At 43.5% G+C, this 24,509-nt stretch overlaps 2 pseudogenes; one reads left to right on the top strand and one right to left on the bottom strand.

The window, feature by feature from the left end:
- Window positions 1-4,704: 4,704 nt before the first annotated feature.
- LOC139211344 (uncharacterized) lies at window positions 4,705-5,535 on the top strand (annotated as a pseudogene).
- Window positions 5,536-13,335: 7,800 nt separating this feature from the next.
- Window positions 13,336-14,346, bottom strand: LOC139211345 (uncharacterized; annotated as a pseudogene).
- Window positions 14,347-24,509: the final 10,163 nt, after the last annotated feature.

Below are 24,509 nucleotides of genomic sequence, written 5' to 3' on the forward strand. Positions count from 1 at the left end.
CTGTTTTCTGATCAAATGCCCTCAAACTCAATTCCAGGTTAGGGTTAGAGGGCCAGCATCGCCGTCTGTGAACTAGAGTTACCGACCGTGCCGCTGAGTGATAAAACAGCTGGTTATCGTGTACGCCACGACAGTTAAACCCACCGTCTCTGTACTCTCCCCTTTTGTTTCCTTTACTAACTTACATTCACATCTCTACATACAGTGGGGCAAAAAAGTATTTAGTCAGCCACCAATTGTGCAAGTTCTCCCACTTAAAAAGATGAGAGAGGCCTGTAATTTTCATCATAGGTATACCTCAACTATGAGAGACAAAATGAGAAAAAAAATCCAGAAAACCACATTGTCTGATTTTTAAAGAATTTATTTGCAAATTATGGTGGAAAATAAGTATTTGGTCAATAACAAAAGTTAATCTCAATACTTTGTTATATACCCTTTGTTGGCAATGACAGAGGTCAAACGTTTTCTGTAAGTCTTCACAAGGTTTTCACACACTGTTGCTGGTATTTTGGTCCATTCCTCCATGCAGATCTCCTCTAGAGCAGTGATGTTTTGGGGCTGTCGCTGGGCAACACGGACTTTCAACTCCCTCCAAAGATTTTCTATGGGGTTGAGATCTGGAGACTGGCTAGGCCACTCCAGGACCTTGAAATGCTTCTTACCAAGCCACTCCTTCGTTGCCCGGGCGGTGTGTTTGGGATCATTGTCATGCTGAAAGACCCAGCCACGTTTCATCTTCAATGCCCTTGCTGATGGAAGGAGGTTTTCACTCAAAATCTCACGATACATAGCCCCATTCATTCTTTCCTTTACACGGATCAGTCGTCCTGGTCCCTTTGCAGAAAATCAGCCCCAAAGCATGATGTTTCCACCCCCATGCTTCACAGTAGGTATGGTGTTCTTTGGATGCAACTCAGCATTCTTTCTCCTCCAAACACGACAAGTTGAGTTTTTACCAAAAAGTTCTATTTTGGTTTCATCTGACCATATGACATTCTCCCAATCCTCTTCTGGATCATCCAAATGCTCTCTAGCAAACTTCAGACAGGCCTGGACATGTACTGGCTTAAGCAGGGGGACACGTCTGGCACTGCAGGATTTGAGTCCCTGGCGGCGTAGTGTGTTACTGATGGTAGCCTTTGTTACTTTGGTCCCAGCTCTCTGCGGGTCATTCACTAGGTCCCCCCGTGTGGTTCTGGGATTTTTGCTCACCGTTCTTGTGATCATTTTGACCCCACGGGGTGAGATCTTGCGTGGAGCCCCAGATCGAGGGATATTATCAGTGGTCTTATATGTCTTCCATTTCCTAATAATTGCTCCCACAGTTGATTTCTTCACACCAAGCTGCTTACCTATTGCAGATTCAGTCTTCCCAGCCTGGTGCAGGTCTACAATTTTGTTTCTGGTGTCCTTTGACAGCTCTTTGGTCTTGGCCATAGTGGAGTTTGGAGTGTGACTGTTTGAGGTTGTGGACAGGTGTCTTTTATACTGATAGCGAGTTCAAACAAGTGCCATTAATACAGGTAACGAGTGGAGGACAGAGGAGCATCTTAAAGAAGAAGTTACAGGTCTGTGAGAGCCAGAAATCTTGCTTGTTTGTAGGTGACCAAATACTTATTTTACAGAGGAATTTACCAATTAATTCATTAAAAATCCTACAATGTGATTTCCTGGATTCTTTACCCCCATTCTGTCTCTCATAGTTGAAGTGTACCTATGATGAAAATTACAGGCCTCTCTCATCTTTTTAAGTGGGAGAACTTGCACAATTGGTGGCTGACTAAATACTTTTTTGCCCCCCTGTACACGAGTACATACACTTAGCCCACAGGCGCAGTCGGCGCCATTACAGTTAGCCCATTGTTCAGGCTAGTTATAGTAGCTACCAAGCGCACGTGCCGCAGTAACCTGCCTCCAGCGTTTGAGCCGGTAACTACAGCCACTAGGACACCCTCAAGGCTATCCTGTACCCTCGCGTTTCAGCCCTGTAATTGCAGTCACTGTACACATGTGGTAGTATCCTGTCCTAGCGTCCAGACTACCAATTACAGCCCTGTAAACTAGCCCCCTCTTTTCAAACTCTCACGGCTCACCCGCCATCTTAGGAGTCGGACGTGACGTGATCACCTCCGTGACTACGTCACCACCCGACTTCTCTCTCTCTCTCCCCCTCTCTCTCTCTCTCTCTCTCTCTCTCATACACACACACACACACGCACACCCACACACACACACACACACCCTCTTCCTCAAATACACACACTTCCTCACACTTACATACATACACACATGTTGAATGTCTTGATTATGTTGTTTGATTAATAATCTGTTTAACTGTTTATGTGCATAGGAGGAATTTATTGAACAACGCATTATTGATTGTGATCAGGGTGTTGAGTTTAATTAAACCTGTTGTGTATTTAAAGAGTGGTTTGTAATTATTTTGTTCATGTGTTGTGATAACAGCTGGTTGCGATAGTCTGTGCTCGAATTCAACCCTTCAAGTCCACTTGAGTGTAAGATAGTGTCTTTAAATATCCACATTTCAAGTGAACTTATCTTGAGACTATTTAATAGATTGGTTAGATAGATAAATAGATAGATATTCCTTTATTTATCCCACAATGGGGAAATTTCAAGTCATCAGCAGTTCTGATTCACACATACAGGATACAGTTCACACATACAAAGAAAGGGAATAAAAAATATAAAATATATGTATGTTTGCATGTACAGTATATACAAAAAAAAATAATGTATGGTGAAAGAATGAGGTGATAGAAAGGCTATTGCACATGGGGGAAAATATAAATATATATGAAATATTGCACTTGTTCCTTTTTCTTGGTCTTTGGTCTACTGGGAGCAGATTTGGTTGTAAAGTCTGATGGCAGCAGGGAGGAAGGACCTGCAATGCCTTTCTTTGGAGCATCGTGGGTGACGAAGCCTGTCACTGATGGAGCTTTCCAGGGCTCTTACAGTCTCATGTAGGGGGTGGGAGACATTGTCCATGATTGATGACAGCTTCGCTACCATCCTCCTGTCACCCACCACCTCCACAGGATCGAGGCTGCAGCCCAGGACAGAGCTGGCTTTGTCCACCAGTTTGTTCAGTCTCTTCCTCTCTGCTGCCGTGATGCTGCTGCTCCAGCAGACCACACCGTAGAAGATGGCTGATGCCACCACGGAGTCATAGAAAGTCCTCAGGAGGCCCTCCGCCACTCCGAAAGACCTCAGTCTACGCAGCAGGTGGAGTCTGCTTTGGCCTTTCTTGAAGAGTGCCTGAGTATTAACAGTCCAGTCCAGCTTCTTGTTATTGGTCCCTGATTCCAGGGTGGTGCCCCGATCTTATTGATTTAATTAATAATTTTTGTGATATTAATAAGGGCACTTAAGAGTGTCCAGTCTTATTAATAATCAGTTTTCATAATTTTCATCCAATAACCAAACTAGCCCTTCCAGTGCCCAACAACAGGGTCTACAAACTAACCATCCTTTCTTAACCTGGCACCTTTATCTCACACAGTTTCCAACAGGCCACTGAGGGACAAAGCTAAGCTAACAGCACTTAGCTTCCTTTGTCTCCTTTGCCCCATCACCATTTGGTCTCTCTCCCCCACCTTTGTGGGCCCATCTCACATTCCTCAGCCTTATCACACTCACACACACACTCTTCCTATTATTTGTTAGTTTAGTCATAGAGACTTAGTTAGATAGTTTGATTGATTTTGTTTCTGTAACAGCAGATGTCTTTAATAGCTACTCTGCTTCAACTGTACTTGCAACCAAAGTACAAGTCCTTCACCTTAATGCATAACAAATGATGCCCCTGCGTTTTGTTCTGTTTTAATAAATGTTTTAATACCTGCTGTCTCCTTTAATGTTGTACAAGGGTGAACACTGCCAACCTCTACACTGTCAAGAACTCTAAAATCCTTCAGCTAGCTATCAATGTGGTAATTTTGGTAGAAATTATTAAATTAATTATAAAACATAATTCCAAATTGATAGTTTAGTATTTTTATGAGACTAAATCAATTAAAACGGCTGTCTTTTCCTCGTTTTTCGAGATGGTGACCCAATCGAGGTGGACTTTATTCAAAGCTCATTTATTTTAATGATTATTAATTATCTTTGATAATTATTAATTATTTCTGATAGCCAAATTGAACTGTACCACATGTTAAATCTCAACACTAGCAATATTTACCATTCTAAGTATAAACAGAGTAAAACTTTCAAGATCCCAGCTGTTTTCCAGTGTTTTCATAACAAGTTCCATAAACAAGCTTATCAGGCCGAGAGACGACTAAAACAGACATTGAGCTCTCAGCACCAAAACACAGCATCATAACTTCCTCTGTGCTGTGTAAACTAGCAATATTTACCATTCTAAGTATAAACAGAGCAAAACTTTCAAGGTCCCGGCTGTTTTCCAGTGTTTTCATAACAAGATCCTTCCTGCTACGGTAAGTGTCATTTCCGGCTATCGGAGTTTCTGCCTACTGTGCTATCAACAGCGTCTTCACATTTCTTTATCTGTACTGGATCTATTTTCATGCTTTACTGTCGCAATCACCAGTTGTACACTTAAATCTAAAACCTGCACGCATATGTCTCACTTCCTTGTGGTGATTATTTCGCTATTTCTGTAGATTTATACCTAGATCACTAGCTAGCTTAAAAAGCTAAACCTCTATAATGGCTTATCTCTCTCCCTTTCAGTTCCCTGCTGTCTCTTGCTCATTATGCTCAATGTTTAGTTATTCCTCTGCCTCCTTTAGTGAAACTGGTACCTGTAATAAATGTAGTTTATTTGCTGTACTGGAGGCGAGGCTTAGCGAGTTGGAGACACGGTACCGTACCGGTGCGGGCTGACCTAGCTTAGCCCCTATTCCCCCGGTGGTTCCCGCGCAGCCGGGAAACCAGGGTGGTTGGGTGACTGTCTGGAGGAAACATAGCCCAAAAGAGAAGCCCACGGTGCACCACCACCCTCAGGTCTCCAACCGTTTCTCCCCACTCAGCGACACACCCGCTGAGAAACAGACTCTGGTCATTGGAAGCTCCATAGTCAGGAACGTGAAGCTAGTGGCACCGGCGAACATAGTTAAGTGCATCCCGGGGGCCAGAGCGGGCGACATAGAGTCAAATTTAAAACTGCTGGCGAAGGCTAATCGTAAATTTGATAAGATTGTAATTCACGTCTGCGTTAATGACACCCGATTACGCCAATCGGAGGTCACTAAAATTAATGTGGAGTCGGTGTGTAACTTTACCAAAATAATGTCGGACTCTGTAGTTTTCTCTGGTCCCCTGCCCAACCTGACCAGTGATGACATGTACAGCCGCATGTCATCATTTAACCGCTGGCTGTCGAGGTGGTGCCCAGCTAACAATGTGGGCTTCAAAGACAATTGTAAGTCTTTCTGGGGGAAACCTGGTCTCATTAGAAGAGACGGCATCCATCCCACTTTGGATGGAGCTGCGCTCTTATCTAGAAATATGGCAAAGTTTCTAAATCCTAAAACTTGACAATCCAGAGTCGAGACCAGGAGGCACAGCTGCAGTCTTACACACTTCTCTGCTCCTCCATTAGAACAGTCACCCACCCAACATCCTATAGAGACTGTGTCCGTCCCCCGACCACTCAGACCATTTAGATCTATTAAGTCCAACAGGAGAGGAATTCAGCATAAAAATCTAATCAGAGTTAATACCACCAATGGCACTATGAAACAGGACAGGAGAGTTAAATGTGGACTTTTAAACATCAGATCTCTGCCATCCAAAGCTGTTTTAGTGAATGATCTGATATCTGACTGTAACAAGAGACTGTCTCTGGTGGGTTCTCCCAGCACGTACACCAAGGCCCGGACACGGTTCACAGTCCAATGTCTTTATTTTTGCACGCAAAAAAACACACGCACTCTGGCCGCTACCTCCTGCTCTGGCCACGCGTCTGCTCCTCCCTCTCCGGGTCCCGGCATGCTACTCCTTAAATAGGGAGAGAGGTAATTTACTGCACCTGTTTCCAGGTGCGCTGGTGCTACTTACCTCTCTCCTGCGCCATCTCCTGGGCCAGCCCTGCACCTCTCTCCGTTGCAGCTGAGCTCAAAACCAGCCCACACCCCCACAGTGACCATCATATTGATTTATTCTGTCTGACAGAAACCTGGCTACGTCCTGAGGAATATGTTAGCCTTAATGAGGCAACTCCTCCCAGTCATATTAATACTCATATTCCCCGAGATTCTGGACATGGAGGTGGAGTTGCAGCAATCTTAAACTCTAGTTTAATAGTCCAACCTAGACCAAAACTTAATTAGAACTCCTTTGAAAGCCTTGTTCTTAGTTTTTCACTCCCAACCTGGAAAACTCTAAAACCAGTGTTGGTTGTCACAGTGTACCGCCCTCCTGGCCTGTACTCTGAATTCTTAACTGAGTTTTTATCAGACTTAGTCCTTCGTGTGGACAAAGTGATTATAGTAGGTGATTTTAATATTCATGTGGATAATGATAATGATAGTCTCAGCACTGCTTTTGTCTCACTTTTGGACTCAATTGGCTTCTCCCAGAGTGTAAATGAACCAACTCACTGTTTTAACCACACTCTTGACCTTGTTCTGGCTTATGGTGTTTAAATTGAACAGTTAACAGTCTTCCCACATGACTCTATTTTATCAGACCATTACCTGTTAACATTTGATTTCTTCCTACTGGACTATGCTCTATATGACAGAGAGGTACTCACTAGATCCTTATCTGATAGTGCTGTTGCCAAATTTAAGGAGGTGATTCCTTCAGTTTCAGCTAGTGTATCCCGGTGCTGTGGATGACCCCCATGCTAATCTTAGCCCCTCCCAAATTGATTATCTGGTCGATAGTGCTGGAGGTTCACTGCAAATGACACTAGACTCTATCGCCCCTCTCAAAAAGAAGAGAATTAAAGAAAAGAGACAAGCTCCCTGGTATAACTCCCAGACACGTGAGCTTAAGCAACACTCACGAAGGCTAGAAAGGACATGGCGGGCCACCAAAGTGGAAGAATCCCGTTTAATCTGGCAAGATAGTCTTAAAACCTATAGAAAGGCCCTCTGTAATGCCAGAGCCGCCTACTACTCCTCATTAATAGAAGAAAATAAAAGTGTAGCAGCATAGAAATTGTGTTGCCATTATTATACTCTGACGGTGCCAATTGGCAGCACCATAGCCAAACATTGACGGCGCCATGGCTATTTAAGGGGTGGATTTCCCCCCTGCTGGCTCTCCCTCTCTGCTTCCTGGTTGGTTGCGTCACTGCCGGCTCAACCACGCTCGCATCGGGCAGGTAAGGCGGCTAGTCTGCTCACCTTCTGTGTAGGCCTATGGGTTATTATTAATTGCTGTGTTGTACTGCAGGGCCCTTGGTTCGAGTGCCCCGGAGTTTTATGGATCGTGTACCCTGCTCACTGTCGGCACGGTGATTTTTGCGGTCAGGTGTGTGGCGTCAGCAGCTGACTACATAGTTGGCGCTGCTCGTAGCTGGAGACTGCTGCTGCTTTGTGGGGACCTGCTTTGTGGGGACCTGCTTTGTTTGGATCGCTGCTGCGTTGTGTGGATCGCTGCTGCTTTGTGGAGATCGGCGTCAGTGAGTTTCCTCGGCGTGTCCGCTATAACGCGCCGATTTCCATCATCCGTCTGGTGGAGAGGTTCTACTTCACCAGCTGTGGACCTGCCTTTTTAAGACATTTGCTTTTCCCCTGGCTTACATCACTCGCAAGCATTGCGTGGTACTCTGGTGTGCTGACTGTTATTAATTGACTGGCTTGACTGGAGCCCTTTTAAAGTCTGTTTGTTGGGAGTGTGGGTTGCATTTTTGTTTTCATTGCCCTGCTCCGTTGTCTTGATTTGTTGTATTGATTATTTTTATATTTAGATTTATTTGTTTAGATATTTCATTTGGGCAGAGTTTTTCTTGTTTCTTACCTTGTTTATTTTTCTTTGTATTTTGAGTAATTTATATTTGGCAACCGGTAGTTTTGTTTAATTAATTTAATTGATTTCTGCTGCCATTTATTTGTTTCCAAGTTTTTGTATAGCTATTGTTTGTTGTTCTGTTGGATTATTGTAACCCCACTAACCCGTGTGTGTGTTCCTTTTGTTTTAGTTGCTGAGGTCCGGTGGTCTGGTGGTGGGATCCCCTTTTGTGTGCTGTGCTCCCTGGGATTCTGGTATCATTCACGTGTGTGTGTGTGTGACTGTCACAGCTGGGTGTCTTCTCTTTTTTTGTTTGTTGGGATTCACCGCTCCATCAGCTCGTGCACCGGTATCCTCAGCTTTAATTTAGTCCCCTAGTTTAATCCCCGTGTGAATGGTGTGTTTTTATATCATTTTAATCAAATTCTGTTAATAAAACTTGTTTTTTTGAGATTGGAACACTGTCTCTTGCTACTTGAGTGAACGGACCTGTGCGCCTTTAAAGGTGCGTCATTCAGTTCTTTGGGCTGAGATCCCAAAGTGGCATTGTCTGGCAACTTGATTTGTTAAAAGTCGAGTAAGAACGAATATTTCTTTATTTTTCTGACCCTCCGCTCGCCACAAAAGCAACCCTTGATTTCTTTTTAGCACAATAGCTAGGCTGACAAAGAGCCAGAACTCTATTGATCCTTGTGTTCCCTTGGAGCTCAGCAGTAATGACTTCATGAGCTTCTTTAATGATAAGATTCTAACTATTAGAGACAAAATTCATCACCTGCTGCCCTCAACAGGGTCTGGTCCAACTTCAAACTTAGGAACCTTAGAAACAGCAGTTACACCTGAAGTGTACTTGGACTCTTTTTCTCCAATTGATCTTGCTGAATTGGCCTCAGTAATCTCCTCATCCAGACCGTCAACATGTCTCCTAGACCCCATTCCTACTGGACTACTTAAGGAGGTCCTGCCCCTAATTAACACGTCCTTACTGGATATGACAAATCAGTCTTTACTAACAGGCTATGTACCACAGTCCTATAAAATAGCAGTAATTATACCTCTCCTGACAAAGCCTACTCTTGATTCAGGTGTATTAGCTAACTATAGACCTATATCCAACCTTCCCTTTCTCTCCAAGATCCTGGAGAAAGTCGTAGCTAATCAGCTGTGTAATTTTCTAAACTCTAATTTGAGGATTTTCAGTCAGGTTTTAGAGCGAACCACAGCACAGAGACAGCACTGGTGAAGGTTACAAACGGCCTCCTTATAGCATCAGACAGAGGACTTCTCTCTGTCCTGGTCTTGTTAAACCTGAGTGCTGCTTTCGACACCATCGACCATCACATCCTGTTACAGAGACTGGAACAGTTCATTGGTATAAAAGTAACTGCATTAAGCTGGTTTAAGTCTTATTTATTAGATCGATTTCAGTTTGTACATATTAATAACGAATCCTCTGTCCACACTAAGGTTAGACATGGAATTCCACAAGGTTCAGTGCTTGGACCAATACTCTTTATCTTATACATGCTTCCTCTTGGTAATATTATCAGGAAGCACTCCATTCATTTCCACTGTTATGCAGATGATACACAATTATATTTATCAATAAAGCCAGATGAACCCAATCAGTTGGCTAAACTTCAAATCTGCCTTAAGGACATAAAGTCCTGGATGAGCAGCAACTTTCTGCTGCTAAATTCAGATAAAACTGAAGTTATTTTGCTTGTCCCCAGACACCTCAGAGACACCTTTTCTACAACCATAACTGCTCTGGACGGCATTACTCTGGCCTCCAGCTCCACTGGGAGGAATCTGGGAGTCTTATTTGATCAGGATTTGTCCTTTTACTCCCACATTAAACAGATTTCTAGAACTGCCTTTTTCCATCTACATAATATTGCCAAAATCAGGCCCATCATATCCACTGATGATGCAGAAAAATTGGTCCATGCATTTGTCACTTCTAGGTTGGACTATTGTAACTCATTATTATCAGGCTGCCCCAATAAGTCGTTAAAGACTCTCCAGCTGGTCCAGAACGCTGCTGCTCCTGTTCTGACGAGAACTAAAAGAAGAGACCACATTTCTCCTGTACTGGCTTCTCTTCATTGGCTTCCAGTAAAATCTAGAATAGAGTTTAAAATCCTTGTCCTCACCTACAATGCTCTTAAGGGTCAGGCTGCATCATATCTTAAAGAGCTTATAGTACCGTACTACCCCACTAGAGCACTGCGCTCCCAGAATGCAGGTCTACTGGTGGTTCCCAAAGTCTCCAAAAGTAGTGCAGGAGGCAGAGCCTTCAGCTATTCAATTCAATTCAATTTTATTTGTATAGCCCAATATCACAACAGAGTGTCTCATAGTGCTTTACAAAGTTCACTGAAATAAACAAGTGTAAGCGAACAAACAATCTAATAAAGAGTCCAGCAGTCGACGAGGCCAATGGATCAGTCCGGTGGATCAGTCCGAGGCATCACCTGCCCTTTATGACCCTCCTTCTTCGGGAAGGAAAAACTCAAAAAACCCAGTGGGAAAAGAGAAACCTCCGGGAGCACCACAATGAAGGAGAGATCCAGCTCCCAAGGACGGACAGGCTGTAGCCTTGGACAGACGCACATCCATTGGCTGGTGGAGAACCACATCAGCGGGACCAGGACCAGGATCCATAGGAACCAGGGAACCACATCAGCAGAACCAGGACCAGGATCCACAGGAACCAGAGAACCACATCAGCGGGACCAGGACCAGGATCCACAGGAACCAGAGAACCACATCAGCAGGGCCGGGACCAGGATCCACAGGATCCACAGGAACCTGAGAGATGAGAAAGCACAGAAACGCTCCGGGGAAGATAGCAAGTTAGAGTGAAGTGAAGTGAGTGACAAATGCATGGACCAATTTTTCTGCATCATCAGTGGATATGATGGACCTGATTTTAGCAATATTATGTAGATGGAAAAAGGCAGTTCTAGAAATCTGTTTAATGTGGGAGTTAAAGGACAAATCCTGATCAAATAAGACTCCCAAATTCCTCACAGTGGAGCTGGAGGCCAGATTAATGCCGTCCAGAGCAGTTATGGTAGTGGAAAAGCTGTCTCTGAGGTGTCTGGGGCCAAGCAAAATAACTTCAGTTTTATCTGAATTTAGCAGCAGAAAGTTGCTGCTCATCCAGGACTTTATGTCCTTAAGGCAGATTTGAAGTTTAGCCAACTGATTGGGTTCATCTGGCTTTTTTTGATAAGTATAATTGTGTATCATCTGCATAACAGTGGAAATGAATGGAGTGCTTCCTGATAATATTACCAAGAGGAAGCATATATAAGATAAAGAGTATTGGTCCAAGCACTGAACCTTGTGGAACTCCATGTCTAACCTTAGTGTGGACAGAGGATTCGTTATTAATATGTACAAACTGAAATCGATCTAATAAATAGGACTTAAACCAGCTTAATGCAGTTCCTTTTATACCAATGAACTGTTCCAGTCTCTGTAACAGGATGTGATGGTCGATGGTGTTGAAAGCAGCACTCAGGTATAACAAGACCAGGACAGAGAGTCCTCTGTCTGATGCCATAAGGAGGTCGTTTGTAACCTTCACCAGTGCTGTCTCTGTGCTGTGGTTCGCTCTAAAACCTGACTGAAAATCCTCAAATAGACTATTACAGTTTAAAAAATTACACAGCTGATTAGCTACAACTTTCTCCAGGATCTTGGAGAGAAAGGGAAGGTTGGATATAGGTCTATAGTTAGCTAACACACCTGAATCAAGAGTAGGGTTTTTCAGGAGAGGTTTAATTACTGCTCATTTATAGGACTGCGGTACATAGCCTGTTAGTAAAGACTGATTTGTCATATCCAGTAAGGACGTGTTAATTAGGGGCAGGACCTCTTTAAGGAGTCCAGTAGGAATGGGGTCTAGGAGACATGTTGACGATCTAGATGAGGAGATTATTGAGGTCAATTCAGCAAGATCAATTGGAGAAAAACAGTCCAAGTACACATCAGGTCTAACAGCTGTTTCTATGGTTCCTAGGTTTGAGGTTGGACCAGACCCTGTTGAGGGCAGGAGGTGCTGAATTTTGTCCCTAATAGTTAGGATTTTATCATTAAAGAAGCTCATGAAGTCGTTACTGCTGAGCTCTAAGGGAACACAAGGATCAATAGAGTTCTGGCTCCTTGTCAGCCTAGCTATTGTGCTAAAAAGGAATCTAGGGTTGCTTTTATTTTCTTCTATTAATGAGGAGTAGTAGGCGGCTCTGGCATTACAGAGGGCCTTTCTATAGGTTTTAAGACTATCTTGCCAGATTAAACGGGATTCTTCCACTTTGGTGGCCCGCCATGTCCTTTCTAGCCTTCGTGAGTGTTGCTTAAGCTCACGTGTCTGGGAGTTATACCAGGGAGCTTGTCTCTTTTCTTTAATTCTCTTCTTTTTTAGAGGGGCAATAGAGTCTAGTGTCATTCGCAGTGAACCTGCAGCACTATCGACCAGATAATCAATTTGGGAGGGGCTAAGATTAGCATGGGGGTCATCCACAGCACAGGGACACACTGGCTGAAATACTGAAGGAATCACCTCCTTAAATTTGGCAACAGCACTATCAGATAAGGATCTAGTGAGGACCTCCCTGTCATATAGAGCAGAGTCCTGTAGCAAGAAATCAAATGTTAACAGGTAATGGTCTGATAAAATAGAGTTATGTGGGAAGACTCTTAACTGTTAAATTTCAACAACATAAGCCAAAACAAGGTCAAGAGTGTGGTTGAAACAGTGAGTTGGTTCATTTACACTCTGGGAGAAGCCAATTGAGTCCAGTAGTGAGACAAAAGCAGTGCTAAGACTATCATTATCATTATCCACATGAATATTAAAATCACCTACTATAATCACTTTGTCCACACTAAGGACTAAATCTGATAAAAACTCTGAAAACTTCAGAGTATGGACCAGGAGGGCGGTACACTGTGACAACCAACACTGGTTTTAGAGTTTTCCAGGTTGGGTGTGAAAAACTAAGAGTAAGACTTTCAAAGGAGTTATAATTAAGTTTGGGTCTAGGTTGGACTATTAAACTAGAGTTAAAGATTGCTGCAACTCCACCTCCATGTCCAGAATCTCTGGGAATATGAGTATTAGTATGACTGGGAGGAGTGGCCTCATTAAGGCTAACATATTCCTCAGGACGTAGCCAGGTTTCAGTCAGACACAATAAATCAATTTCATGGTCAGATATCAGATCATTTACTAAAACAGCTTTGGATGGCAGAGATCTGATGTTTAAAAGTCCACATTTCACTCTCCTGTCCTGTTTCATAGTGCCAGTGGTATTAACTCTGATTAAATGTTGATGCTGAACTCCTCTCCTGTTGGACTTAATAGATCTAAATGATCTGAGTGGTCGGGGGACGGACACAGTCTCTATGGGATGTTGGGTGGGTGACTGTTCTAATGGAGGAGCAGAGAAGTGTGTAAGACTGCAGCTCTGCCTCCTGGTCTCGACTCTGGATTGTCAAGTTTTAGGACTAATAAACTTCGCCATATTTCTAGATAAGAGCGCAGCTCCGTCCAAAGTGGGATGGATGCCGTCTCTTCTAATGAGACCAGGTTTCCCCCAGAAAGACTTACAATTGTCTATGAAGCCCACATTGTTAGCTGGGCACCACCTCGACAGCCAGCGGTTAAATGATGACATGCGGCTGTACATGTCATCACTGGTCAGGTTGGGCAGGGGACCAGAGAAAACTACGGAGTCCGACATTGTTTTGGCAAAGTTAAACACCGACTCCACATTAATTTTAGTGACCTCCGATTGGCGTAATCGGGTGTCATTAACGCAGACGTGAATTACAATCTTATCAAATTTACGATTAGCCTTCGCCAGCAGTTTTAAATTTGACTCTATGTCGCCCGTTCTGGCCCCCGGGATGCACTTATTATGCTATGTTCGCCGGTGCCACTAGCTTCACGTTCCTGACTATGGAGCTTCCAATGACCAGAGTCTGTTTCTCAGCGGGTGTGTCGCTGAGTGGGGAGAAACGGTTGGAGACCTGAGGGTGGTGGTGCACCGTGGGCTTCTCTTTTGGGCTATGTTTCCTCCAGACAGTCACCCAGCCACCCTGGTTTCCCGGCTGCGAGGGAACCACCGGGGGAGTAGGGGCTAAGCTAGGTCAGCCCGCACCGGCTACTGGGGGCTGGCTAGCTACAGCTACAGACTTATGCTCCATGGTGCGGTACCGTGTCTCCAACTCGCTAAGCCTCGCCTCCAGTACAGCAAATAAACTACATTTATTACAGGTACCAGTTTCACTAAAGGAGGCAGAGGAATAACTAAACATTGAGCATAATGAGCAAGAGACAGCAGGGAACTGAAAGGGAGAGAGATAAGCCATTATAGAGGTTTAGCTTTTTAAGCTAGCTAGTGATCTAGGTATAAATCTACAGAAATAGCGAAATAATCACCACAAGGAAGTGAGACATATGCGTGCAGGTTTTAGATTTAAGTGTACAACTGGTGATTGCGACAGTAAAGCATGAAAATAGATCCAGTACAGATAAAGAAATGTGAAGACGCTGTTGATAGCACAGTAGGCAGAAACTCCGATAGCCGGAAATGACACTTACCGTAGCAGGAAGGATCTTGTTATGAAAACACTGGAAAACAGCCGGGACCTTGAAAGTTTTGCTCTGTTTATACTTAGAATGGTAAATATTGCTAGTTTACACAGCACAGAGGAAGTTATGATGCTGTGTTTTGGTGCTGAGAGCTCAATGTCTGTTTTAGTCGTCTCTCGGCCTGATAAGCTTGTTTATGGAACTTGTTATGAAAACACTGGAAAACAGCTGGGATCTTGAAAGTTTTACTCTGTTTATACTTAGAATGGTAAATATTGCTAGTGTTGAGATTTAACATGTGGTACAGTTCAATTTGGCTATCAGAAATAATTAATAATTATCAAAGATAATTAATAATCATTAAAATAAATGAGCTTTGAATAAAGTCCACCTCGATTGGGTCACCATCTCGAAAAACGAGGAAAAGACAGCCGTTTTAATTGATTTAGTCTCATAAAAATACTAAACTATCAATTTGGAATTATGTTTTTTAATTAATTTAATAATTTCTACCAAAATTACCACATTGATAGCTAGCTGAAGGATTTTAGAGTTCTTGACAGTGTAGAGGTTGGCAGTGTTCACCCTTGTACAACATTAAAGGAGACAGCAGGTATTAAAACATTTATTAAAACAGAACAAAATTCAGGGACATCATTTGTTATTCATTAAGGTGAAGGACTTGTACTTTGGTTGCAAGTACAGCTGAAGCAGAGTAGGTATTAAAGACATCTGCTGTTACAGAAACAAAATCAATCAAACAATCTAACTAAGTCTCTATGACTAAACTAACAAATAATAGGAAGAGTGTATGTGTGTGAGTGTGATAAGGCTGAGGAATGTGAGATGGGCCCACAAAGGTGGGGGAGAGAGACCAAATGGTGATGGGGCAAAGGAGACAAAGGAAGCTAAGTGCTGTTAGCTTAGCTTTGTCCCTCAGTGGCCTGTTGGAAACTGTGTGAGATAAAGGTGCCAGGTTAAGAAAGGATGGTTAGTTTGTAGACCCTGTGTCTGTGTGAACAAACTAACATCAACTAAACTTAATGGCTGCACAGTAATCTACAACACATCAAAATAATCAAACTCAATGAACATTAAAGCAAGTCAATACATTAACAGGGGTAAACCATGTATGCAGTAATGCTATGCTAATTATGCCCAGTTAGAGTTTGTTACCAGTCCTTAAAGGGGAGAAGAAGAGTCCTTGAGGATGCTGCTTTCTCAGCCTGTTGCTGGAGGAAAGGTGTGGTTCTTGTCTGTTGCTGTGTGGTTGCAGGCTGGAGGAATCCGGTCACTCCTTTGTTCCTGTTAGTTAGCAGCTCTGTGCTAACTTGCTGGTGTGCTCCTGTTGTCGGTTCGGGTTATCAGCTGGCAGACTCTGGGTCGTGCCTGCTGGCGCCGATCTGCTTACTTCAGGCAGGACCTTGTGTCGCTACCATGAAAGAGGTGGCTGCTCTGGTACAGGCCACACTGAGGCAGAGCTTAGCTGAGTTGAGCTTCTCTCCTCTTCATGAGAGAGTTGTCTCTCCTCCAGGAGAAGACAAGGGGAAAGAGAGCTGGTCTCTCCTCTGCAGGAGAGACATCAGGAAAGAGCAGAGTTGGAAAATAGAGCTGGTCGCTCCTCTGCAGGAGAGACGCCAGGAAAAGAGAGAGTTCAGTGGGGGTGAACTGGTTTTGTTGGCCTGAGGTCGTAAAAATCATGTGTCCCCTCCGGCCAATGGTGACTGTGGAGCTGGGTGCGGGGGTCATTTCACACCTATCTGTGAAACTGGGGGTGTGATGGAAAAATACTGAAATGACAATTAGTTGTTGATGACCTTTGAAAGCACAAGTGTAACAACACTGAGACATGCCAAATTTATATATCTGCCCTGCAACTGATCCTAAGAAAAGGACATGGCAAAAACAGGAAAACACCTGGAGTTGAGTTTGAGGGCATTTGATCAGAAAACAGGAAACCACCTTGATTTTAGCGTTGGGGAGGATGACCAGAAATTAGGGAGTTACCTTGGCTATTGTCGCTCTTTGCGTCTGTGATTTATAATGCTATGTTTTACTTAGATTCTTACCTTATGAGGAAGAAAACCATTTGTGCTTATGATACACCCAATTGCCTATAATATTCTGTCTGATATCTCTTTGTGCCAGTCAACTCCTTCACTCTCCTGTGGTGTGGATGACTTGACTCTCTTGCGCATTTTTCCACTACAATTTGGTGTCAGAGTGGGATCGCTTGGGATCTCGTCATGGAGCTGAAGGACCACGGGGGTTAGCAACCATGGATCACGACTGATTCTGTTGAATTAGAATTTAATATGACCATAGAATGTTTCAGGCCTTCTCAAATAAAGTTACTCTCCTCATGAGAGTGAACAGAATATGTCAATCTGACCTCCACAGACGTGGCTTCTCCTGTATTGTTTAGTGAAGCAGATAGACAGAATGTACCAGACAGACCTTGATTGTAGTGCTTTTGTTGTGCAAAACATATTCTGAAGTTTGATTATAGATACACGCCTTGCAACCAACACCCAACTGTTAGATTACCATAACATCACTACAGGAACGTGCTATCTGTGACGCACGAACCTAAACAGTTAATCAGAAATGGTTACGTACTTTATGATATCCAACAAGCATTTAAACATGAGATGTTTGGAAACAGAGACGGAACAGAAACAGGACAGGACACACCAGAGGGACACACACACGAGAGGGGGCTCCTCTGACCGGCCCCTCGGGGTCCGTCATGAGCCCAGCGCTGCGAGTACTTTACCTGTGACCTGTGACCAGAATAAACTGCTTGCGAGACCAGACTGAAAACCTGCGTTGAGTTCTTGAGCTGCCAATATAAGAACCTAACAATTGGTGCCGTGACCTGGATTGGCAGACTCTGAGATGATGTCCTGTTGAGGACCCCCGGAGGGATTGGAGAGAAAACTTTTTCAGACAACTACAAGGCGCGCCTGAGATAATGGTAAGCAGAAAACCTTTTGAGATAGAATTTCTGCATATTGGCTATATTTAAATCAAAGTTGTCTGAATAATGTTGTCCCTCCAACCGCTAAAGTGTTAATCAAGCTGTGTACAGCAGAATTGCATTGAAATGTTGTTTGGTCACAAGTAAAGTGCAAAATCACATAGTCTCATGTGAGGGAAAAGAGAATAAGTGTCCAAGCACAGCTAATCTGACCTGATAAGGGACATAGAACTCACTGGGTAAATAACCATTGAGAGTCTCCCAAAATTTTAGAGCAGGACATTTTGCTTTTCTCTCACTGTATATAAGTGTATATATTTTCCGGGTAGCTACCGATGCCGCAAGGGCGATGCCGCTGATGAGCGATGCCGCTGATGAGCGATGTCGCGATGCCACTGATGAGAGTGATGCCACTGATGAGAGTGATGCCACTGATGAGAGTGAGGAATTTAAAAAAAAAATAAAATTAAAAAAAATAATAAAATAAAATAAAAATAAATAAATAAGTAAATAAAATGAAAATAATAAACAAACAAGGACACAGGGACAAGTTTGTTATTTTCCATGACAATGTGGGCAGTTTCCTGCCTGGATGATATTATAACTGAATAACGGGACACATAAACTAAGATGTCTCAGAGTCACTGTGAATTAAAACGAGTGGTAAGACTGGGAGAACCCCCAGCAAACAAGCGCACAGACTAATAGAATCTGTGTAGAAGCTTCTTGTTTGGGTCCTCACTCAGGCATTAAGCCATTCACCGACTCTGTGGAAGCACGTATACAACTTTTTCACCATGTCACACAAAGCTGTCAGATATGGCAGCAAGGACAACAGTAGGGTACAACCCCTACAAACAAATGATCCACATAACCTCTGATGACAAGTCACAGAGGGAATTGTGTGTGCAGAACATTAAAGAACTACAGAGTAACTCTCTTCTCTGTTGCTGTACTCTCTGATTGGATGATGTTTTAACTGAATGAGGTGTTTGGCATTGATCAGTCACTACTGATTGGGGATCCCAACACCTGATCCAGGTCAACAAGCAGCTCTGTAGAGGCAATGGATTAGTAAGGGGACAATTTGGTTTGGGCGTTTCAGAATTACTGTGAATTAAAACGAGTGGTGAGACTGGGGGAAACCCTACCGATCAAGCACTAAGACTGGTAAGAGTCTGTGTGGAAGCTTCTTGATTAGGTCCACACTTGGGCACGGGGCACTGTGCCATTCATTGATTCTGTACAGATACGCATACAATATTTCACTATGTTAAAGCGAATGAATAAACGATAAAAACAAGCATGGAGAGATAAAGGACTGGACCTTAAGAGAGGTCAACAAGCTCAATTGGTTCCCACCCCCTTGGGAGGGACCCCACATGGTAGCAAAGGCTGCCTCACACTAAAGAGAGGACTGACAGACAAACTGAATGACTGGATCCATGAGACTCACTGTTCCCTGACACAAGGCCTAAAAAGACAGGACGTTGACTGAGGTTCAGACTGACTTAAGAACCTCTACACCTGACCTAAGACTCTACTACTGACCCTGATCCTGGGGACGACTTCCCACCACCACTATCACACCCAAAGAAGTACATTTAACCTTTACTAGAACTCACACACCCACATAGATGCAATTGACATTCTCAGAGGTGTGCCTGATGAATATAAATTAGCCGACATGTTAGCCGCTGGTTTTGAATTTCTCTACTGGTGGGTCACTATAAACAAAAATGTGGACATGATTAACTAAGTCCACTCTGATATACTACAAAAATGACCCTGGATTTTCTTTTAGCAGAAAGAGGTGGTGATTGTACTTTATTTTGATAAAACATTTGGCACATGAAAAACACTGATTAGCTCTATCTTTATCTAGTCTGTGGTTGCAGTAACTCTTTCAGTAACTCTGTGGTTGTTGCTGTACTCCTTGCATCAGGCACCTCTGTCTAAAATGTATTACAGCTTCCATCAATGATAAATTTCCACCACCTCTTTATTAATTACTCCACTATTCTAATGAAGCTCTTCCACAGATTTCTCTCTCAGGATGAAGAGGATCCCGCCCTTGGCTGCACACACCACAAAGGGGAATTTTTGAATTAGAATTTAATGTGACCATAGAATGTTTCAGGCCTTCTCAAATAAAGTTACTCTCTCCTCATGAGAGTGAACAGAATATGTCAATCTGACCTCCACAGACGTGGCTTCTCCTGTATTGTTTAGTGAAGCAGATAGACAGAATGGACCAGACACACCTTGATTGTAGTGCTTTTGTTGTGCAAAACATATTCTGAAGTTTGATTATAGATACACGCCTTGCAACCAACATCCAACTGTTAGATTACCATAACATCACTACAGGAACGTGCTATCTGTGACGCACGAACCTAAACAGTTAATCAGAAATGGTTACGTACTTTATGATATCCAACAAGCATTTAAACATGAGATGTTTGGAAACAGAGACGGAACAGAAACAGGACAGGACACACCAGAGGGACACACACACGAGAGGGGGCTCCTCTGACCGGCCCCTCGGGGTCCGTCAAGAGCCCAGCGCTGCGAGTACTTTACCTGTGACCTGTGACCAGAATAAACTGCTTGTGAGACCAGACTGAAAACCTGCGTTGAGTTCTTGAGCTGCCAATATAAGAACCTAACAATTCCACCTCCAACCTCGAGTAACCATCATTCAGAGATGGGAGGACTGTGGTCTGACAGAGCCTGACCCGATTCCACTGTGATCCAAAAGGAAACAATCGCTGAAAGCCGGTGAGATGTTGACATTCTGATTTCTGTGGATCCTTAAAATACGCAAATTGTTTGAAAAAGAAATCTTGAAAATTACAGGAGGCAACGTGTGCTTGTGACATTATAGAGACACATGGTCTTTAGGTTTGAAGGAAACTAAGACTCCGTGCAAACTGGAAGGTCTTGGCAAATCAGTGAAGTTTCTGCCACTGAGTAACGTACCACTCGTGGGGGTTTTAATCTTGATTCAACCCAAAGGGAATCCAGAAGTTACAGTGACGACTGTATTTTAAGAGTAAAAGGGGCAGTATATCACTGGAGGTGCAAATTCCCAGAATATACTATTGGACATTTTCTGAGAGTAGGTAATACTCAAGATGAATACCAAATTCAGATTTCTGAGAGCGAGGCGCAGCTCAAGATGAAATAAATCATGGGGAAACCATAGTGGGAAGGAGTTGAACACTCCTGAAGGACCAATAGTTGATATAATGTCACAAAAACATGGACCTAAAGCAATCGAATATTTAAATGATTGGACAACAATTTTGGTTTTCCTAAATGGGGTTATTTGAGTAGGAAAGTGTTAGAGAGGAAAAGTTAGAGAAGAAGGTAAAAAGGATAAGACAGAAGAAACAGGTTAAAATTATAGATTTAGAAAATGTTGAAAAGCACAAGACATTTTTGATTATGTGGGAAGATGAATGTGAAAGAAGGGAAATAAAAGTACTGCAAAAACAAATGACTGATTTATCAGTAAGGAGCAAGAAAAGAAAACAATCAAATACTCCACACTCTCCCTCTTCTCCTCTGTATCCTAGTTTAAAGGCGCTGCGAGATCCTCTCCTCAACACATGCCCTCCCCGGAGACCACCACCACAAGCTACCGCTGGACCTGGGCAGAGACTGGAAGCCTCGGCACCACCACCACCACCACCAGAAGATGATCCACATAAATACACCTCTCTCCCATGGAGGACAAAAAAGAAGACCCAGACAGACGATATCCGCACTGCCTTTCCTCCAAAAATAGACATGTCAAAAATCAAAGCCACAAAACGACCTGAAGAAGACGCATACCTCAAGCGTTTGATAGAAGTCTATCGTGAACACTGTGGTTTTACTGAGCCTGAAGGTGGTCACGCCGCCACCCAGACCATGGAAATTTGGGAAGCACACCTGAAGAACACCTTTATGAGTGGTGTGCTACCTGAAATCAGACAACGAATGGTGACATCCTGTGCGGACATGGACGAGGCCAGACTAGCAGAAGTGAGAAGACATGCCATTCATGCACAAAAGGGGCTGCGTGACAGTAAAGACCGTGAAGAAAAGAAACGCTCAAAACGACAGGAGGAAGCTCAGCTCACCATGGTACAAGCTGTGACAACAATGATGCAAGCTGTGACAACAGTGATGCAACAGCAAGATAAGGACTATTTCAACCAACGGAGACAAGGTGAGCGACATGAACATTCTATGAACAAATTCAGAGGAGACCAGGGCAACCCCCAGGGCCCCTTGAATCAACAAGACCGCCCCTGCTACAATTGTGGCATGACTGATCACTGGATCAGAGACTGTCCTTATCCACGACGCTCGCGGGGACGAGGACATGGGCATGGAGGGCCGAGCAGACAGCATCCCAGGCCAACATCTGACTGAAACGAGAATGGTGGTCAACGGTGTGGCGCATGTGCAGGGGAGACGAGGCGGGTGCTGACAGAGCAAGGAAAAGGAAGTGAGACACACACACACACACACATCCACAAGCACATACAACCACCAGTCACTGATCACACACACACACACACACACATTCTGCTCCACAAGATCACACAAGTTTTGAACTGCCTGGCAATGAAGACACGCTTACAGCTATTGCTCACACACGCAAGGAAGACATGCTTACAGCTACAGCCAACACACACACACCACACAAACATATGCCTGAACAACAGTGTTTGTTGCAAGAAGTGATAGCACATTTAGAAAAAAAAATAAATAAATCAAATAAATCAAATAAAAATTTGAGTCTGAACGAACACACGCATATGACAAATATACACAAGAGGTGTTCAAATAGCTTCCCACAACACAACTAATGGTAGGGGGAAACACATTGACATTTTTGGTTGATTCTGGGACTACTTATTTGGTGATTCAAAAACAACTCATGCCTAATGTAAAACTCAGCGGCCGAACTGTTAACTCAAAGGGCGCCTCAGGGGTGGTAACTAAAGAAACTTTTACAACTCCGTTGGCATGTGTACATACTGACTTGACTGACTCTGACCCTTGCATGATTGTTAAGCATTCTTTTCTGCTGTCACCGGTGTGCCCTATAAATTTAATGGGCAGAGATCTCATGTGTGCAATTGGCTTAAACCTGTTGTCCACACCAGAAGGTGTACAAGTATAAAGACAAAGAGAAATAATGACCATGGTCCATTTCAGTCCAGCCACACCTTTGTATATGTATATCAGTGGAGAGTAAATTTAGTTTCAGCTGTCGACATGCTCCAATTGGCCACACCTCATTTGGATCCACTCTCAGATCACATGGACCCGAGCACATGCATTGCACTGCGCATGTGTCCTGAGGCCCTGACACATTGAATGAAAAATAGTTTTTTTTTTGTTTTTTTTTTCAGGGAACTTAATGACACCCTGATCACAGGCAATTTTTATTGGATTGATTGCAATCTGGTTTGTTTTTCTGTTTGTCTGTCCTCCACACAGCTAGCTTTATACAAAGTGGATGATGCACGCCCAGACGTATCAATGTCTAAATCACCAAATGAGCAATGGAGACATCTTGGCCCATTCATGCATCACTGTGAGGCTGTCTCCGATTGGGAAGCGACCGAAAACCCACAAATCATGTTCTCTCCGTCGACTAACAATCCGTCGCACTCCATACCAGAAATCAACCCCTTTTAAGTGTTGGTCCAAGGTAGTTAATGTGAAATATGTAAACCACACCGACCTGTACACCCGTATGGGTATTTATAATGATTCTCAATGGAGCCTCAGTTATGTACATTGTTTATTAGCAGCAGGCACCAGCCTGGCAGGGAGAGTGGAGCCATGGAAGTCCCAGTGTAAGGTTCCACGGCGACGCCTTAGCCTGCCGCCTGGAGAGGGATTAACGCAGTTGGAGAACAGTGTAGTGAACAGTTACTGGTGAATTGGACGGGGCTATGTGCTCATGTGGTGTTGGTACAGGAAGTTCACCTGGCCGTAGGACCATTTGGACAGAATTCCAGACACCGCAGAAAGCGGGATATTAACCTACCTCCCGTGGACACTAGAGTATACATTGATGCTATTGGGCAACCAAGGGGAGTTCCGAATAAGTACAAAGCGCGAAACGAAATAGCAGGGTGTTTCACTCACTTCATTCCATTTATTGGTACTGCTATTGAAGCTCAGAAAAACACAGAGTGGATAAATTACATCTATTATAACAACTATTATAATAGCAACGTTTCTTGAACCACACCACCGCTGCAATTCAGGGTGTAGCTGAACAACTGAGTGCAACTTCTCAGATGGCATGGCAGAACAGATTAGCTCTAGATATGATACTGGCTGATAGGTGACCAGTGTTGTACCGTTATTCCAAATAACACAGGCTCAGATGGAACAATAACCAAGTCTTTGAACCAGCTGAAAGCTTTGCAAATTGAGCTGGCAGAAAACTCAGGTGTACCTGATCATCTTGGTTGGCTTAGAGACGCTTTCAGACAATGGAAACCATGTATGGTTGTAAATCTGTCTGTGAGTTGTCTGTAAATTTACAGACTATTTGGTTAGAGAAGGACTGTTGTCGAGGTTGAACACAAAGCTTGGTCTCTAGTGTTAAAGACAAGCTCCAGCTGTCCTCCAGAGCAAACCACCAACCACAAGAGGTATTTTTTGCAGGACAACGTAAGCACAGGGGGTTCCACTGCTGTCACTCACTGCTGACAGCGGCAAAACATCCACAGTTATTTAGTTATTTATCATGTTCATTATTACCTTTCTGTCTGAAATAAGACAAATTTTTTAAAATTGTAATTAAACATAGCAAAGCCATTTATGATCCCGGATCACTGTTGATGCTTTGATACTCATTTGACATGTGTTTTATCTCATGTTTTTCCTCTCAGCTGTGCCGGTTGCAGATGTCCAACAAGCTGAACTCGTAGCCCCAGG

This window comes from Pempheris klunzingeri, chromosome 12 (genome assembly GCF_042242105.1).
Source record: "Pempheris klunzingeri isolate RE-2024b chromosome 12, fPemKlu1.hap1, whole genome shotgun sequence".
In the NCBI taxonomy this organism is placed as follows: domain Eukaryota; kingdom Metazoa; phylum Chordata; class Actinopteri; order Acropomatiformes; family Pempheridae; genus Pempheris; species Pempheris klunzingeri.